Source organism: Ursus arctos, unplaced genomic scaffold (assembly GCF_023065955.2).
Source record: "Ursus arctos isolate Adak ecotype North America unplaced genomic scaffold, UrsArc2.0 scaffold_12, whole genome shotgun sequence".
NCBI lineage: Eukaryota > Metazoa > Chordata > Mammalia > Carnivora > Ursidae > Ursus > Ursus arctos.
Window position 1 is genome coordinate 56,475,077 of NW_026622786.1, and position 17,675 is coordinate 56,492,751.

Sequence of the window (17,675 nt, forward strand, 5' to 3'; positions counted from 1 at the left end):
CAGCCCTTAGCCTCTCAGAGCCACTTAACTTCCCTCTACCTCAAACCTCAACTTCAAAATCGAAATTATGGTTTTCTTTTTTCTTTTTGGCTTCCAGATCACACTCTGCGATTATCTTTGCACCACTACCTTCCCATTAAAAAAAGCCACTAGGAAGTAAATTCTTAAGGAGGGCAATGGCCCAGGCTGGAATGTAGTAGGGAAATATACTCCCAAAGTGCATTAAACAAGGGGAAATTCACACAGATATCCTTATGGACGTTGGCTCTGCATGAACACCCGAAGTGACTGGAGGTACACCACTCTCCCCCTTGCATACGAACACTTCATAAATACCTCTAAAGAGTATGACCTACCCTTGGAAGTATCCAAAGTCCCTCCCAGATCAAATCTAAAGACTTTCCAATACAGTGACATTATTACTCTTTCTTCACGACCGGAAATATTTGTAATGGCCTTACCAGTCTTTTTCTTTCTTTCTTTCTTTTTTTTTTTAAAGATTTTATTTGTCAGAGAGAGAGAGTGTGTGTACGTGCATAAGCAGGGGGAGCGGCAGGCAGAGGGAGAAGCAAGCTCCCTGGACGTGGGACTCCATCTCAGGACCCTGGGATCATGACCTGAGCCAAAGGCAGACGCTTAACCGACTGAGCCACCCAGGCATCCCGCCTTACCAGTCTTTATTTTCTTTATTTTATTTAGAAGCCCAATGGTTTCTAATTCCCCACTAGAGACACCAGTGGTTCCAGGTTCCACTCTAGATGTGGGACGTATGACTGGGTAAGTTTTGGTTTAAGGATGGGCCATAGGACCTACATGGATCCGGAATGACTCTGTTTTTTTGTTGGGATTGATGGGACTCTTCTTTTTCCATATGAATGGTGAAGTAACTCAGAAAAATTCCTGCCTTAGGATTCCAAGGAAGGCAAAGTGGAGAAACTGGGTGACTCCGTGTTGCTGGATCAAGCCATGACTGAAGACAGTGCTACCTTCAGGCTTTTTACTTGTAAGAGCATTTTATAATTTACATATATTTTATTGATATTATAATATGCATATTATATTTATAATTTAAGCCTGTTTGAGTCATGTTTTCCATATTGAGCAACTGAAAATACCCAGATGTGCTCAGGAAGCCCTAAGGGGTTATAGACATTTGGCCCTTGCTTATCTTTAGATTGTCAATTAAGACTTAAAGTGTTGTCAGTTTGTTACATATGTTACATGGCAAAGCCATTAGAGCTGGTGGCTGAGTGTGTAGATCTTGCTTGTGTGGTATGAATAAGATAGTCTTCTTGGATTGGGAATGAGGGTAAATGGGGACAAGTCCTCATCTGCCACCAAAAATGCCCTTCCGTTTCTTCATTTCTCCACTTGGATTGATAAGTGGGTTGTATTACATTGGGACTTGGCAAACTTCAGTCATATATCTATTATTGTTATAATTTTTTTATGTTCCCCTGTGTTACTAGTTACTTAATATTTTTAGCTCATTTCCTTAATTTTATAAATCATTTAGGAGTAAAAAAATGTATATTATTAAAAAAATGGAAAAGCCACTGTTTAATACATGTGTAAATAAGTACATAATTATTAACATAAAAAATGGTTGTTTACCACCTAAAATTACCTTGCATATGATCCATTGGGAAAGTCCAGGAGTTGATCAATGGTTTTCAAACTGTGTTTTTATGGGCTAACTTATTTAAATTTAAATTATTTGCAGTGTTACATGGGACTTAATTTTGTAACAGATTTTTAACTATTTTGATAATTGAAATTAAAATCCCTGAATATCCTTAAGCCTGTATGTACACATATATTTATTTATTTTAAAAAGATTTTATGTATTTATTTGAGAGAGAGAGAGAGAGAGAGGGAGAGAGAACATGAGCAGAGGGGAGAAGGGCAGAGGGAGAGGGAGAAGCAGACTTCCCGCTGAGCAGGGAGCCTGATGTAGGTCCCAATGTGGGGCTCCATCTCAGGACTCTGAGATCATGACCTGAGCTGAAGTCAGATGCTTAACTGACTGAGCCACCCAGGGGCCCCTACATATTATATTTATATTAGAGACTACCATCATAATTATTTGTGCTGATAGGTTACTAATTTTTGTATGTGCTCAGAAGAAAACTTAAACCAAAACTTAAACAATTAAATATACCCCCCTTTACATATGAGCACTTCATAAATACCTCTAAAGAATATGAACTACCCTTGGAAGTGTCTGAAGTCCCTCCCAGATCAAATCTAAAGACTTCCTAATACAGTGGCATTATTACTCTTTCTTCATGACCAGAAATATTTGTGATGCCCTCACCAGTCTTTTTTTTTTTTTTTAAGATTTTATTTGTCAGAGAGAGGGAGGGAGAGGGAGAGTATGTGCGTGCACAAGCAGGGGGATTTATTTTATTTTATTTATTTTATTTTATTTCAGATATATTTAATTTTATTTCAGAAATAATTCTTATCAGAATTTAATACAGAAAAAGACATCACAAATGGGCAACAATCTCAATACCCACAGAATCCCTTTGATGTTAAAAAAATAATAATACATGTCTATATATACATTCTAACTTATAAATATGTCACTGATTAGAACTACTGTAGCTCTGCAGGGGTCTTTCTGGAATTCAGATTTTTAACCTAAAATTGTATGAGTACCCCCAATAAATGCCAAGTTAACATCAGATCAAACTGTAATATTCTAATGCAAAAACTTCAGACATGCTGATCTCCATGATTCACATCATAGACCACTTTAGAGTTAGTGTAAATGTTGGGCTCCTCCAATCTGATTTTCATATTTATGTCAAAGATACAGAGAACCATCATAAGTGTTGTTACTGATTCAGCTCTGAAACTGAAATGTCTCGCTATCCAGCCTTCAAGCTTCTGGCCCAGATTAAATGAAGAGTATCTTGAGATTGTGAGTCAAGCTGTTAACAAAAAACAAACAAACAAAAAGCCCACAGATGTTACCACTTTCGCTACTTATCAGTGCAATCAGAATTTTCGTAAGGCCACGTATGCAAAACAAAACACCGAAATAAAGACGATACTGGGGCTATGACTGCAAACATCACCTATCGCTCCAGGATCAAATATTGGGGGTGCATCTGAATCAACTCATTGCTCTTGATGGTGGAGCCTGAGGAAGTAAACGTTATCAGTTTGAAATTACAAAACATTTTCTCAATATGACGGCAGTATATATGTCCACACGTGCACACATCCACATATACACACTCAATTATTCTGAAAGCCATATGATCTTTAACGTGTTCTTCCAGCTCTAAAAATAAAGTCCTTGTTTCCCCTTGGGCTGAGAAACCTCAAAGCTGTGGTTGGGAAAACGAATCCCGAAACGACAGGTAACATTTGTACAGCGCTTTTCAGACGCACAGAGTGCTTTCACTTGAAGGAAGAATATGAATCTCAACCTAGAAGCTTACTCTTACTTTTTCTGTGAAGCTTTCCCTCACTGCCCCCCCCCCGACACAGCATTTTGGATTTGTCACTTTGCACGCTTGCCTCTGCCCCAGGACTGTGAATGCCTCAAAGGGACAGACCGGATCTTGCTCATTATTGTATTTTCCGTGCCTAGTCTTGTGGGGAGTATCTGCTTAATAAGTGTTCCGATGCTTCAATGAATGAATGGTTTTGTGGGATCCAATAGAAAAACTGAGCCCTGGATGATTAAGTTCTTTTTTTTTTTTTCCCCATCAGCTCAGCACATGTCTTCCCCATCAGGAATATTTATTAAGTAACAGCATATGTTGTCCTCATCAAGGAATATTTATTAAGCAACAAATTTGCGCATAAAATTTGGCAAGGTACCACTCGTTCTGACAACCATCCTTTCCTCTCAGTCCTGACTATCCAAGTTCATGTCCTTAAAAGCTTTTCTGGGTCTATTTCCTTGAGTTCTTATCAGTACACATCTGACCCATCCCTACCTCTGGGCCTCTGTGCATGTGTTTCTCTCCACCTGGAACACCTTTCCTCATCATTTCCGGACGGTCATTATTCCCTGCACTTGTACCCTTTCTCATGGTCTCTTCTGGCCCAGCCCTAGCTGGAGGTAATGAATTCAGATATGCCATTGCCTGAAACTCTCCAATGGAACATTTCACTCTTCTACTGCGTATCATAGTTACTTAGAAACAGGCCCTCTTTCCTCTTCTGGATTTTGCTCTCCGTGGGGGAAGCACTTGCACTAAATTATTTTTGTGTTTATCAGTACACCCAAAGCCTACAGTAGATGCTGGAAAAATATTTGGTGAAAGAATAATGTGTCTGGTCCCTGTGGTTCATTCTGCCTCTGTCTGAAACAACTGATAGTCACCATCAGACTTAGTCTAGAATCCTGGAATCTTGAATCAAATCACTCATTCCCACCAAGAAAACAAAAGGAAATTATTCCTGCTTTTCACTGATGCTTACACATTACCAGCTGCATGCTCCTGTGCAGGATACTCAGTTTTTCTAATTCCCCAGCATTTCTTCCATAATCATGGCGAATAGCATATACCTAAAGACTGAAGTGAATTCCTGTATGGAAAGGGCCTGGCACATGGCAAAGGTTGAGTAGATATTATTATTACTATTACTATTATTATTCTCTATTATTACAATGGTGGTTGCTATTATTGCCAAAAGAGGCTATAGAAAAATTTTGTGAAAATTGGAAACTAAAAGGCATGTGGATAGAGAGAGGAAGAAGGTTAAAGCTGTTTCGTAGCTGAGGAGCCAGCCTCTTCCAATGGAGAGCTCCCTGAGGGTAGGTTCTGTGTCTTTTCTGTCTCTGCATCCCTAGCACTTAACATAACGCTTCATACAAAAAAAGCGATGCATTAAATGCTTTCTGATGGGACCATATTCATTTGTTGATTATGTGAACAATAACTTTGGTATAGTGAGTGTTCACTGGGTGACAGGCAGTGTTCCAGATCCTTTACAAACTGTCTCTTGTGCTCCATACAACACTCCTGCTAGAATGAGCTACTCTACTATCTTGCGGCAGAGGCCACAGAACTTGTCTGTGTTTGCACAGCGAGTCGGTGGCAGAGCCGTGATGAAGATGCAGGTCTATCTGATTCTAATGACCACTCTCCAACCTGCTGCAAAGCATACTGCAAGGTTGCCCCACAACGTTAGAAGGTTCATGGAATATTCCAGGCCCTGAGCTAAGGAGGTGGCAGAGGTGATGGGAGACAGAGAAGGAAGCAGCAGTTCATCGCCTTTGGGGACCGATTCCTTGGAGAGGAACTGAGGGGGTGGGGTAGGCCGAGGAAAACTGAGGATCACAAAGAGAATTCCTGCTGCAGGCCAGCTAGGGAGCCAGGCTGCCCAGTTTCTTGCACAGTGCACTTCCCTCCACCCAGGTCCCCGCAGTTTCCCTCAGAGATTTCCTGACAGGCCCTGATCAAGGTCAGCAGTGGCCCACTGCAAGGCAGGCCCCTGCGCACGCGCTCGGTAACAGCAGTGCTAATGGGAACTTGGCCCTGCCCCAGACGGGTATGGAAAGCGGCTGTTGGCTCTTGTAAAAATCCTTGGTCCAGGCTGGTTTTTCCACAAAGAGAAATTCACCGCCCCGAAGAAATGCTATCGCCTGTTCTTGGTGCCAAACTCGAGGAAAATCAAGTCGTGAGACTCTCTCCTCTGCCTGGCTGAAATGACAGATAGCGAAAGAGCTTTCAGTTTCCTCTCCCCCAAAAAAGTCTGCCAGAGATATAAATATTTAAAAACAGGAGCTAGACTGAGAGGGTTAGCTTTCACCGTGTCTTCTTTGGCAAGCGTTCGATCCACCCACCAGATATCATTTTATTCTGTGTAATGGAATGGCAGTTCTGGGTCGCACATCCCAACTTCTGACACACTGCGTGGAAAAAAAAAAGACTGTGACCCTTGTAAACTATTTCTGTCGTTGGAAACAGATACAGACCCAGGTTGTGAATGCCAGATTGAACATAGCTATGAGCGGTTTCAGTGGTGGGTGGTTTTTTTTTTTTTTTTTTCCTGCTGTTCCTTATTTTTATCTCCTGCTAAGAAGTCCCCTCTCTCATTTCTGTCCAGTAGGATAACTCCTCTTCCTTGCCATACAGGATTTACTTATTTATTTACTTAGCTGTTCTCATCTCAAATTGGTTAAACAAAGTGCAGGTCTGTAATAAGAGTGTTGTCTGAATTTCTTTGTTTCTCTCACATGGCAGTCCCCGAAACTCTGACAGATACAGGAGACAATTCAAAGTTATTAATTCTCTTTTTCATATAGAGAAGTGGGTGCAAACCTCCATGATATTAAATAGGTTTGAATCATCACAGATGACCTTCGTAAATCTCGGTCTTTATACTTTTAGGTGGATTAGAGGAAACTAATGAGGATTTTGAAACAAGCTTTGGACTAAAACTCTCATCATGCAAATCCATTGAAAAACCCCATAACTTACAAACACAATTAACCCGATCCCCAGTGCCCACTGCCCCGTATCTGACTCTTTGTATTTCCTCTTATTTTACTTTCTTCATAAAACGGTAATAACAATGCAGTGGGTATGTTTCTCTGTCATCAGATTCCACGGTCCTTGTTCTTTCTTTTTCTTCTTCTTCTTTTTTTTTTTTTTTGGTTCTAAATTGCTCTGTCCTCAGAGTCCTTTTTAATATGGTTTAGGACTCACAAGAGTTAATAGGCAAGGGTGGGGGGAGGAACCCACTTGTTTTAAGCCTGGAGCCTGTCACCTTTTCTTGGCAATTACACTGCTAATGGCTGGATCCCAAGCAAAGTGGCAAAGAATATCTCTTCTCACGTTCCCAACTCACAGTGCATTCCCAAATACCAGATGGTGTTTTTGGAATCCATTTCACTATGTTTGATATGACAATACTTTTGTATAATGTTAAATTATATATAACTATTGCAAATAGCTGAGATCAGAACAACCAAGAAGCGGAAAATTAGACACAAGAAGGAAAGATAGAAACTAAAGACTGTGGACTTTCATCTGCCCCCATTGTGTCCTGTTTCCCTTAGATTTTCTTTTAATCTGCAGAGGATTGGCAGCCGGAGGCTGGGTGCGGGGCGGCAAGGGGGGCTGGAGAAGTGTGGGGGATGGGGAGGAGCAGAAAGTAGTTCTGTCGTGTTGTTGCAGGGAAATTACATCAAATTGGGATCCTCTCGCTGCTAGAGTTTGGTACACATCATGAAAAACTTGCCAGACGTTTCGAGAGCAGCGTCATCTCATTTCAATGGCCAAAAACCTCAAAATAAGCCAAAGAAGCCTGATAAAGCCCCATGCTCAACCCCTTTGGAAACTGGGGTGTTTTTATTCTGCTGAGAAGGACAAGCAAATGAATTATCAGATCTTAAAATCTCAGTCACTGCCTTAGGAACCATGAGAAGGACAGCGAGAGAGAAAACAAATACAGACTCAAAACGGTACAAAGGAATTCAACAGAAACAGTTGAGAGGCTTTTCCGAGTTTGGGGGCACATGGATATACTGATGGGATTTCTAAAACAGTGGCTAGAACTGGACCCTAGCAATAAAAAATATCTCAAAGAATCCACCCTTGAAAAACCTGGGTCACACCAGTGGAGCCGTATTGCTACCCCAGATGGCCAAATGGGGTAAACATATCACTTTAATTTAAATTTTCTGGCTATTTGACAATAGACAACCTCTGGTCCTCTTTCCCCAACCTTCAAACAGGCCTTATCTCCACATTGCAGGACTTATTGATTTCAGCCCAGAGCGAATGCATTACAGCCAAGTGATAAATTGCTTAAAATTATTCTTAAATGAAAATGCTGGAAACCTCCGATGTGGCTTTTTGAATGGAGGGTGGGCAGGACAATTTCCAAACTGCCCGGATCGGAGGTTCTTGCAGCCGATTGATTCCTTCTTCAGCAGCTATGTTGCTAACCTTCAGAGCCCATCCTGAGCACCGAGGGCTTACCCTATTCATGCTGCTCGCTTGGGTTTTTCCCTACCACCAGTCCTGGCTCCATGCTACCCTCCTTTCCTCAATCACCCCCTCCCCCACTCCCCCCCCCCCCATATAGCCGAACCCGTGCTCCCTCCCCGGAAAGCTCCTACAGCTCCAGTGACTACTACATAATTAACAATAACTTGTAGTAATGCAATTTAAGAGTCCTTTTAATGGGCAGCGATGGTAGAATGTATAGCCCATCTTTCTTTGTCATCTGAGAAAAGCGGCCCCATGCAGAGCTGCTGGTTGCTGAGTGACGCTTTGTTGTCTGCACCAGACACAGTACCAGCTGCACTGGCAGGTAGCCGAAGTGCAAGGAGATAGCTGCCAAACTATGCTATACAAAGGGAGCCGTGCCAGAGAGAAAGGGACCTTTGCGTGCGATGACCTTTGACCCCCAAGCCAGCATGGATCCCATATTCATCCCTTCCAGACAATTGCATCTTTCATTCCACCACAAACTATGATTAGAAAGGGGCCACTTGTGATGGGGTTGGTTAGCTTATAAGTTCCCAGCAATGGCGTTATTGCTTTTTTCTTCTGTTTTAATGGTGACAATATTTTCCTTAAACCGGGGTAGGAGGAGATGAGCAATTAAACGAGGGAAAATTATAAAAGCAAAACAGTAACCCAGCCAATGGTGTGGGACAGGGTTTCAAAGCAAGTGAAAAGCGTGGAGACAATGACCATATGGCATTTAAAAAGTCAAACGGAAATTGAACTCTCACCTGATCACGGGGGAGCTTCCCACAAGCAGATCGCTAGAACTGCACGTTTTTAGAGAAACTGCGAACTTACTCAACACTGCTATATAATACTTCTTTCATCCCACCAGCGACGCTTTTGTTTGGTCAACTTAGATTAATGAGAAACTAACAGCTTGTATTTGAATATGTCCTAGCAAGTCCACTTTTGTTCTCCTTTGAAAAACACCAGTGCTCTTTGGAGAATGGCTTTTATTTTGTGTTTTAAGGCCATTCTACCTCAGGACTTATGAAAAGAAGCCTAAAGCCTCAAGTAAGGACCCACCTCAAAGTCAAGGCAGCCCTTCTGAACCTACCTCTGAGCCATTTTGTCTGGTGGGCAGAGCAATCAGTTGTCAGAGCCACACAGCCGCACCGCAGCGGCCCGAGGGCACCTAGGAAACGTTCTCGAAGCAGCTGGAACGTAACAAACTGGAGTTTCAAATTCTACATCTTTCCAGAAAAGAAAAAAAAAAAAAAGAAGCAGCAGCCTGGGGTGTACGTTGGGGGTACACTCAGAACTTTTCCAGTGGCAGAGGAGTTTCTGGAATGGCCCCCTTTTGATCTGGCTTCCCACCGAAGGCATGGTTCCGTGGAGGCAGGGGAGCCACGGATACCTGTGGGCCAGCCTGAGGAGCCGCACCTGACTTCAGGCCCGCTCGTGAAGCCGTCTGTTCTTTATTTTCCCTCTGTATGAAGCTAATGGGATTTGCAGTTGATTAACCTCAGCTCTGGAGAAGTGATCCCGTCTGGGGTTGCAGCTAGCAGGGCAAAGGCGACTTGCACTTCGTAAGTGAGTCAGACAGCAACAAGTGTTCTCCCCCAAAAGCAGAGACCCAGAGAAATGGGTATGAAAAGGAGAGTCCCTCGGGTGCAGAACAGCCAACAGGCATGCAGGTAGACTGTGTTTGGTATCTGGGCTCCAAAAATAAAGTGCTGGTGTCTAGATGACAAATTTAACCAGGAACCTGAATCATCTTCTTCTTTAAAAGATTTTATTTATATTTTTGAGTCAGAGAGGGAATGAGTGGTGGGGAGGGGCAGAGGGAGAGAGGGAGAAGGAGAGAGAGAGAGAAGCAGACTCCCTACTGAGCAGGAAGCCTGATGGGCTGGATCCCAGGACTCAGAGATCATGACCTGAGCTGAAGGCAGATGCTTAACCAACTGAGCCACCCAGGCGCCCCCTGAATCTTCTTTCAAAAAAAAAAAAAAAGTCCCGAACACATGGAAACTCTCCTCTGTGGAGAGGCTGCAGTGTGGTGGTTAAAGCATGGGCACCAGAGCTAGATTGCCTGCCTTCATATCCTGGCTCCCCTCCTGATCGGCTGTTTGACTTTGAGTAAGTTACCAAACTTCTCTGTGCCTTCGTCTCCTCATCTGTCCACTGAAATAGTCATAGTAATCAAGGAATTGTAATGAAGACTAATGAATTAATATTTGTGCGGTACTTAAGAATTGTGCCTGGCCCATTGTAAGTTTATATGGAAAGATATGTGGATTTTTTGTTTTTGTTTTTTTTCCAGGAAAATGTGCATACACATTTTTTTCTATCGGAGTCATTACTCTGATTCAAGAGAAATGTGGTATTACTTCAGCAGCTTCTGAAGACAAAAGACAATAGTGTAGGGTCTCCTGATATTCTGCTCGGCTAGAAAAAAATTTACAAAACTAACTCTCCTGTTTTAAACAGTTGTGAGAGACAGTAAAAGATGTAGGGTTAACATTTAAAAAAAGGTGTCGGGTTGTTTCTTATTGTTCTACATCAGACAGAAAAGGTTGCTGCTGAATTTTCTGAGGGGAAACTTCCACATATGGTATATTTAGTGCATGAAATGTGGCAGTTGGATTCCTGTGTGTGTTTTTTTTTTTTTTAAATTGTCATATAAACAAATAATTCCAAACATATTTCTTCTTCGTGGATTTGTTTCTATTTTGCAAATTGTTTCAGGCATCAATAAACAGGATTACACAAATGTGCATACAACTGCAAAACTCATTTAGTTTAGCAAGTGCTTCTCACATATTCATTTACTCAACAATGCTACTTTCAAGTCATGTCAACATTACTCTATTGCTGCCTCATGACTAATACAGTGTTACTTAAACCCATTTCACATCTTCCATCCCAGGAACACCACCAACCTTTTTGGTTTGTATCACCTGGTTTCTAATTAAAATCCAATTGAGAAAAAGGTCTTCTGCAGGAGCGTAGGTTCTCCCCCAGCACACTTACGGGGTCCCCGGAAAGGCTTTAAAATATAAGATCACTAACGCGGAAGCTCATTATAGGAAAAAAGCAAAAACTGAAAAGCACATTAGACCAATTAAGAGGCTGTGAGCAAGAGGCATATGGGTATCGCATAGTGCGATGGTTTCATTGTCCGCTTTTTATCAAGGAGGGTGAAAAGAATTTTTTCACTTGCAAAGTAATACTTCGCCAATTTCAAAATGTTCAGAATAGATCAGCAATATCCACTGATGATGGAACGGAGGGAAACACAACTGAAGCCCCACACCCTCAGCATCATAACAAGAGAATCTGCTATTTCGTGTGTCAGAGATTTCGAAACGTGCAACCACTCTAACCACGGCAAGTAGGAAAACAATACCCGTTATTCACTCAATTTTCTTGAGCTAAAAAAAGGCGAATGATAACAACATATGCTCTAAATGTGACCCATGCAGTTTAGCTTAAAGGCAAAATAAGATAAAAGTCAGCATTGCACACAGAGTTTAAACAGAAACATACGTATCTATACACTTCCTCTCCCTCTCCATATGTTACCCTGTGGTGGAGATTATAATACTGTGCATCACACCTTTCACTCAAGGATCTCAAGCCCCTCTCAGAAATGAACACAAACCCGTACGCCAGCCCCGGGAAGCAGGTGGTGAGTATTATTATTACCATTTTACAAATGGAGACACTTAGTGCTCCCGACTTCTAGTTGATTGAACTCAAGGCACTGGCGCTCTCTGGGTGTGTGTGGGTGGGGGGAGAGGGGGGTGTCTCTCTCTCTTTAAAAAATTTTATTTTAGTGTCAATACAAGTGAATTGTAGCACTTAAAAGTGCTAACAGTTCAATGATGGCATTGTAAAAGGATTTGCTCCCCTGCCATTGACTTTTCTTCATCCCTGAAACTGCCAAATATAACTGTCGCTAAGAATAATGCTCTCAAACTTTCTTCTAGGTATCTCTCTTGGATAGAGTTTGGAACACTAACAAATGAAAGTCACAACCCAGAGAAGGGAGTCCTTGAATTGGACGTTTTTATTACCAGGAGTAAAGCCCGGGCATAGCTTAGAATTGAAACTGACAAGTCACACCCTCGGTGATCCAAACTCCTGGGCTGTAGTTAGGGAGGTCGGTTTGGACAGCTTTGTAAAGCAGCCCAAATGTAAATCCAACGCAGAGAGGTGTGCTTCACAGCAGAGTTACCCAGGACAATGTTTTCACTTTAAGTTCTCAGCTGCTAAATTTTAACCCAAGCACAACACTTTGGGAACCTGAGGTCTAAGTCAGCATTCACACAGAGCGTCAACAACCCAGGCTTCCCAGTGAAAATGGACCTCTACAGTCAGTGAGCTCAACCCAGCTTGGGGATTTCCTTAAGAATCACTACCTTCCTGCCAGGTTCATGTCCTCTGAAGTAGGACTTCCATTTGCTGTAGCTGGTCCTGGTTAAGTGACAACATTTCTGAATTTGGCCCAATGGATTCTTGGGAAGAAATATTTTTAGAAATCATAAAAATCATTTTGCTTTTCAGGTCCGAGTGTCTAAAGGAGAAATACTCATTTTGCCAAAATCAGATTTATAAAAATACCTATCTGTGGTACAGACCATTCTTACGTTCTCGATGAGACCCAGCACAGTGTGAAATACATAGAAATTCTGGATGGGGGCTCAGGAAGCCTTTGTTTTTTATTTTTAGGAAGATCACATGTAGCCATTGGAGGAAAGACCCCCACAAATCAGAGCTCCCTCCTCCCTTCTCTGTCAAAAACAAAAACAAAAAGCCTTAAAACAAAGTAATAAGAGGATATATTTATCTAGTATAATAGCTAAAAAATAATAATAGTTAACACCTTCGAGTTTTTCTTATGCACCAGGCACTGCACTAAGCATTTTATAAGCTCGCACCCCTTTTAAAAATTCTGAGAAAACAGAGCCTAAGAGAGTTTAAGGAACTTCTTTATGGTCACACAGGAAATGCTTTTGGACGCTGGGTCTGTTTGTCTCCAGAGGGCATGCTCTTTATCATTGCTTATACTGCCCAAGGACAAAATATTATTTATGTGGATTATTATGGCCTAATTAACATAGGAAAAAAATGAGGTAGCAAATAAAAGAGTTGCTTGTAAAATTATTTCTTTACGGAGAGCTGCTGCGCCGGGTAATTATGCATCACACACAGCAGTCCTAGGTTGCCTTTGTTCCTCTGCATTGATCTCCCTTCACCCAGCTTTCAGCAAGCCCTCCCAAAGTCTCAGGGACTGTATCATAGTTGCCTTTGTCTTCTCTGTAGCTAGGACAGTGCTGGTCATAAGCACATGCTCAACAAAAGTTTACTGAATAAATGAATGAATAAATGAAATGACTCTAGGTTCTCTGAAAACACATTGATCCGTCGATGGATTATTGGTGGCAACTTTTAGAACAGTGGCCAGTCTTCCCAGGCATTGAGCCGATCTCCCCTTCCCAGTTTGTGTGAATTCATGGCATGCAAACGCACTGATGTTAGCCTGGTAAACTATGATTAGGTCCGGGGCGGTGGTGAGAAGTGACACTGGGAAAGGCATTCTACGGGCAGCTAGAGGAGGAACGCATAAGAGACTTGCTACTCATTTAGAAGAGGTGGCAGTGAGTGATAGGAAATTCTGGAAAAGAGGCAAAATCCTGATTCAAAATCTATTCTCAATAAGCATAAGAAAAGATGCTCAACATCACAAATCATTAGGAAAATGCAAATTAAACCACAATGAGCTAGCACTTCATATTATTTAAGTATCTTGAAAGTTGAGCCTACTGATTATCTAGAAACCAAATCCAACCAAGCCAAACCAAACCCAGAACATAGTAAGTGTTGGTGAGGGTATGAAGAGAGGGGAACCCTTGTGCATCGCTGCTGGGAATGTAAAATGGTATAGCCACTGTGGAAGGCAGTATGGTCACTTTACAAGAATTAAAAAAATAGAATTACCATATGATCCAGCAGTTCTACTGCTAGGTATATACATATCCCAAAGCACTGAAAGCAGGGACTTCAACAGATATTTATACCTGTGTTCATAGCAGCGTTATTCACAATAGCCAAAAGGGGCAAAAACCCCAAATGTCCATCAGCAGATAAAGAGATAAACAAATGTAGTATATACATACAATGGGGTATTTTTCAGCCTCAAAAAGAAAATTCTGACGTAGGCTATGACATGGATGCATCTTGACCACATTATGCTAAGTGAAATAAGCAAGAAACAAAAGGGAAAATATTGTATGATTTCACTTGCATGAGATATATAGAATAGTCCAATTCGTCAAGACAGGAAGGTCAGTGGTGGTTGCCAGGGGCTGGGGAGAGGGAGGAATGGGGAGTTATTGTTTACGGGAATGGAGTTTTAGATGAAAAAAGTTTTGCAGAGGGATGGTGGCGATAGTTGCACAACCGTGTGAATATATTGAATACCAGTGAATTGTACACTCAGAAAAAGTTAAGATGGTACATTTTATGTTATGCATATTTTACCACTTCTACCATTTTCATGTTATGAATTTTTAATTTAAAAAACCTCTCCTCATGGGCAGCAGGCAATGGGCTGGAAGCGCGTAAGTGATTGTAGACTTGGGATTGGCCTAATCTTTCGTGACACTTTAACAAATTCCCAGTGCCCACCATCATAGTAAAAGTGTGCTTGGGGAGGGCGCTGAGGGCCCCTTGGCAAACTCCCAGGGATGGGGAAGTGGGTGGCAGGTGCACAGCCCCAAGGGTGTGGTGTTTCCTGAGCCTGTTGGTAGGTCCCACCATCTGGCACACAGGGCTGAGAGTTCCCAATCTCTGCTTTGAACACCTTTTGAATTGGAGTGGGTCTGGGGATGTTGAGCATAAAGTCTTTGGGTTAGAGAGCTGCTTCCCTTTCAACAGTGCCTTGGGCTTTTAAAATGATTGCCACGACAGACAGAGCAATACTTTTTGTTCCAGGTTGACTTAAAGGACATTGCCCTTGGGCGAGTTCCTTCCTAGTTACAATGAGGACATTAATACAGGACATCAGAATCAGATGCCTAATGATTTTTTGAAGATGTAGACTAACTCCTTTCATGGTAAGTGGTACTTGGTATGATTGTTTAGGAATCAAGAGAATTCAGGAATTTAGAGAAAAGGTGCAGAACTGAATTTTGGTTACTTCATCCCTAAAGCATTAGGACTTTAAGTGACATGGATGATGACACCAGTATCTTCCTGTTTATTTTGTTTTCAATCTTTTATTAGCGTTGCTTTCATATCTGCTACTGACACTAAGATCCCCACAATAAACCTGCGAAGAAGGCAAGGCAAGAATTTGGTCCACTCTGCACATGAGGAAATTGCTGGAAGTTTCTTAAGACCAGAGCCTGTGTCTTGTTTCCCTTTGTATCCTCAGTAGGGGGCTTTGCACTCCAGCTTGGAACATAACAGGTTTTCCACAAGTTCTTGCTGAATGACTCAATGAATGTAAGGAAAACTTTCAGTTTACTGCTTAAGGTTCTCTAGTAACCAGGCTGGGCCTGGAATGCTTTCTGATTTCTTTCTACAACGACACCTTGATATAAACAGCATTTTTTCCTGAGCCAAATTTCTTCTGGAGAATCTGTCCACCAGCAAGGTTAAATACATCTTAGCCAACCAGCCACGAGCTTGGTGGGCTGAATGCCTCAGTGGTTTCCCCTTAAGTAAAAGATGTACATCTTGATTGGAAGCTGGCAAGGTAACAGTGCTCCTATCGGATCCCTCTACGCCACCCTGCACCTCGCAGCCCCTCCCCCGCACCAAGCTCTCCGGTTGCCGGCTTCTGTCCCCCTTTGCTGTCCATGTCAGGCGATTCCTTGGTTTGCCTGCCTTTCAGACTAGCTGCTGCAGGCCAGACTGCCCTTATCGCCTGTTTTTCTATCGCTATCTTATCAGGCAATCCCCGCCTCACTCCTGTTCCATCCTTCCAGGTCTCCCCGCTGGGTTCTGAGCCTTTGGTAGCTGTGCACTCCCCCCACCACCCCCCTGCACAGGGCGAACTGCTTCTCTCCTTCCCCTTCTCTCTCACAGTCTGCTCTGTTTCCCATTAGGGGAGCGTGCATTTTAAATGTCTCAACAGCGTCTGTCTCTGCAGCCACAGTTCCTCTGCTTTCCCATCCCCCCAACCCCCTTCACAAGACAGACACTAGAGTAGGGGCATCAATTTACAGTTTCTGGCCAGATACCAGATGTGCTGGGTGGAAGCAAATTGTCATAGAAAATGTTTGTAATTTCAGATAAAGATCAGCTCAAAAGTGGTAAGGAGGGTAAGGAAAGAAAAGAGCTGAAGTTTGTATTGTTATCCCAATTGATAATATTCCCAAGCAGTCTCTCTCTGTCCTGTCTCTCTCTTTCTTTCCTTCTCTTGCTCTCACTCCCTTTCAGCCAGTTTCTCTCTGACACAGGCTCCATCCCGCCCTGATGCATCACGGTAACAGGGGAGCAGAGAAGAGATTTTTATTGGATAATGGTGAAAAGTGATAAGTAATATTTCCAGGAGAAACTTTTGTTTCCATGAAAGGTGTTGTAGCCTCTTAGGGATGGAAGATGGAAGGGACCACTGAAGTGATCTAGTTTCACCTCCTAATTTTGGAACCTCACCAAAAATAAAGAAACATGCCCAAGGTCACACAGCAAGATTGAGCAATGTTGCTTATTATAACATTGCTCTTGGAGAATCAAAAAGCACAACAGTATATTAAAGACATTGAAATTCAGCAGTCAATAAATAAGTTTACTTATCTGTCTGGTCAAGCATAATCCTAACCTATTGGTCAAGCATAATCCTAACCTAATCGCACTTTTTTTCTCCGGGAATTAGGAATTAGTGTCTACAGAATATACTTTCACGAAACCTGGCTTCCTATAAGAAAGACCGGCACTATCTCTAGTCATTTAGGTCTTCAATGGTGTCTTTGCACCCAAACAAAGATGCTTCTAAAATAACTGGAATTATTCTTGAAATGATTTCAGGGGGCTTGTAGGGAACGACTGTGCCATCTGTCTCTGCTCTTTGGAGATGGTTGCTGGAGACATGAAACACTCCCATCGGGTGACCTATGTTGATTTCATCTCCAAAGGGAGAAAACACTTCTTATGTGGCACCTCCAATGAATGCTGCCTTCCAAAGTTAGAGTGGAGGCTCTGAAGAAAACATTTCAAATGACAATTAGATGAAATAAAAATCACCAGACTTAGCACGCACCACATTTGAAAGGTTCTGGCTGCTTGTCTACGCACAGATACCAGGGACTAGGGGACAAGAACAATATTCTGTGATAGTAAATGTGCTTTAGAGGTTGCTAAGTGAAAGAAGTCAGACAGAGAGAGACAAATACCATATGATTTCACTCATATGTGGAATTTAAGAAACCAAACAAATGAACAAAGGAAAAAAAAAAGACAAACAAAAAACCCAGACTGTTAAATATCAGAATACCAGAACGAACTGGTGGTTGTCAGGGGAGGTGGATGCGGGAGGGATGAACTAGATAAAAAGGGATTAAGAGTATGATTATCTTGATGAGCACCGAGAAGTGTATACAATTGTTGGATCATTATATTGTACACCTGAAACTAATGTAACACTTTATGTAAATTATAATTTAATTTAAAAAATAATTTCAAAAAGTGCTTTAGAGGTAAGATAATAGAATAAATGGGTGGGTCTTTGAA

At 42.0% G+C, this 17,675-nt stretch overlaps 1 long non-coding RNA gene across 8 annotated transcripts in view; it reads left to right on the plus strand.

The window, feature by feature from the left end:
- Window positions 1-17,675, plus strand: part of LOC130543452 (uncharacterized) — a 327,812-nt gene that overhangs the window by 135,904 nt on the left and 174,233 nt on the right. For all 8 annotated transcript variants that reach the window (XR_008958821.1, XR_008958816.1, XR_008958817.1 and 5 more), the window contains 3 exons: window positions 700-777; window positions 910-1,003; window positions 14,934-15,055. This is a non-coding gene — a long non-coding RNA (uncharacterized LOC130543452). The remainder of the gene's footprint in view (window positions 1-699; window positions 778-909; window positions 1,004-14,933; window positions 15,056-17,675) is intronic.